Source organism: Penaeus vannamei, chromosome 24 (assembly GCF_042767895.1).
Source record: "Penaeus vannamei isolate JL-2024 chromosome 24, ASM4276789v1, whole genome shotgun sequence".
Classification (NCBI taxonomy): Eukaryota; Metazoa; Arthropoda; class Malacostraca; order Decapoda; family Penaeidae; genus Penaeus; species Penaeus vannamei.
The window spans coordinates 17301786-17304285 of record NC_091572.1 but is presented as its reverse complement, the minus strand read 5'-3'; the positions used below and the strand labels follow the sequence as shown (position 1 = coordinate 17304285).

Below are 2500 nucleotides of genomic sequence, written 5' to 3'. Positions count from 1 at the left end.
GTATGTTAGATGGAATAATGCAATACCGCATTTTTGATAAAAATGCGGTATTGCATTATTCCATCTTTCTTAGAATGCACCTCAGATTATCTGATTTGGGATTTGTCCTGCTCTGTCCATAAATACCGAGTGCCCACGGGGAGCGAGTGTGAAACTTCGCTATCCGTCCTCATGTATGAGTAGGTAGGTAATGTCTATAGATGCTAGTAAGCGCCTAGTTGCTCACTCCTTTTGTTGGGTCGTTGTACGAGTGGTAGAGCGGCCGTTTTGCATTCACGTGCATTGGCGGCGAGGGATCGAATCCCGATCGGAGAGGTTATAATGTTCATATATGTATGTATGTATATATATATATATATATATATATATATATATATATATATATATATATATATATATATAAACACATACATACAAGCACAAGAGCGCCGGTATGTTACAGAGGGCGAGACCACGTAGCCGAGTGAAATCCTCTAAGCGGTGACTTAGTTGGTCCTTTGACCTACATCGTCATCTGACCTTCCTTCATCCTGCGAGGACCTATTCCCATCCCTTTTCCTCTGGAGGTCAGTTACCACGCGCTACACTCTCTTCCTCCTCTGCTGAATATTGCTTACACGTGTAGGAACGTGTGTACGTGCGTGTACAGATGTGCAATGTGAAAGTGTAATTCGGATTCTCTGATTTTATCTTAGGTTGCGTATTTATGTATGCTGTAGGTACATATACTGAAAGAAACAGAAATAGATGTATATATATATATATCGATAGAGATAGATAAACAAAAAAAACAGAGAGAGAGAGAGAGACAGAGAGAGAGAGAGAGAGAGAGAGAGAGAGAGAGAGAGAGAGAGAGAGAGAGGGAGAGAGAGAGAGAGAAAGAGAGAGAGAGAGAGAGAGAGAGAGAGAGAGAGAGAGAGAGAGAGAGAGAGAGAGAGAGAGAGAGAGAGAGAGAGAGAGAGAGAGAGAGAGAGAGAGAGAAAGAGAGAGAGAGAGACATTTGTGTGTGTATCTATATCTCTATATATACACACACGCATATATTTATGTATATATATAAAAACAATATATGTATTTAAATACTTGTGTGTGTGTTAATATATCTATGCATAGTAAACCCACCTTTGCTTCAGGAGAGAAACGGAGCGACAGCACGATGCACCCCGGTTCAAGTTACCAACCAGCCGAGCAAAAATCCACAATACCTCACTCTTCCCTGGCTAGCGCGACACTGAAGCACGAGTCAGGTGTGTGCCGCAGGGGGGCCGCGTGGGACCTGAGTCGGAAGTGAGACGAGTGAGATCTGGAAGGAGGGAGAGAAATCGAGTGTTTGCGGACGCTGAGCGAGAGAGGATTGCACATCTTCACACGGAGAGATAGTGAATGGAGAGAGATTACTTCAAGAAGAGAGCAGAGCGGAATGTGAAATGTTTTACTGAAATAGACATAGCTTCAGTGTTTATTACGGTAAGGCTAAGGCTTTTGTTAGTGATAGCGTTAACGATTCTCTAACTTACCATTTTTCACTTCTCAGCTATGATTTTATCACAATCATTATTTTAAAATCAGTATCATAATCACTATCATTACTGCCTTTATCATTTTAGTTGCTGATAGTGGAATTCCCTTGTCATTATCATTATCACTAATAGCTGTATTTCTATTGTATATCATCCTTATCCCTTTCAATATTGCCATTATAACCACCAAATTTCTTACTCTACATATTATTTTACTATTTATTACCCTATAGAATTGTGACGCTGCTCATTATTCAGTGACACTTTCTTGACTTTCGGCTGCAAGAATTCTTAAACGTTAGTAATTTACCCGAGAAGAATAAATGTATCTGAAATTTTTGTTGTAGTTCATCTATCATTATCATCATTATTATTCTTGTTATTGTTATGATCATCATTGTTATTATTATTATTATTATTATTATTATTATTATTATTATTATTATTATTATTATTATTATTATTATTATTATTATTATTATTATTATTATTATTGTTGTTGTTGATGTTGTTATTATTAAAATTATTAATAATATTATCATTGTTACTATTATTACTACTAGTAGTAAAAGTATCATTATTATTACTATTATTATCATTACTGTTACTATTATTGTTCTTGTTGTTGTTTTTTATCAGAAATAGAAAGAATGAAAATAGATTCCCGTAAAAATCACAAGTAAACTCCCTCTTGAAAAACAGGCAACTTTTTAGAAATATTACTACGTTGGAATGCCACTGAAAAAATATATATATATTTTAATATATCTGATACTTATAAACTAAGCGTGAGGCTAAAAATCAGTTTGGGATGAGTTGCTAGTTTTTTCAATGAAAATACTTACTTTGAGGTATACAGCCTGTAAACGAAGTGGACTGCCACAGTGATTGAACTTTCAGTTTGTCATCCATTACTAGTTTTTCATTTTATATATATATTTTACTTTTATTATCATAATTTTTAAGTACTCATAGTTGGT

General features: G+C 35.4%; 1 protein-coding gene across 1 annotated transcript in view; it reads right to left on the bottom strand.

Moving 5' to 3' along the window:
• Positions 1–1277, bottom strand: part of LOC138866191 (beta-1,3-galactosyltransferase 4-like) — a 34254-nt gene extending 32977 nt beyond the window's left edge. The window contains exon 1 of the mRNA XM_070138140.1: positions 1123–1277. The gene's annotated coding sequence lies outside the window, so the exon portion shown is untranslated. The remainder of the gene's footprint in view (positions 1–1122) is intronic.
• Positions 1278–2500: the final 1223 nt, after the last annotated feature.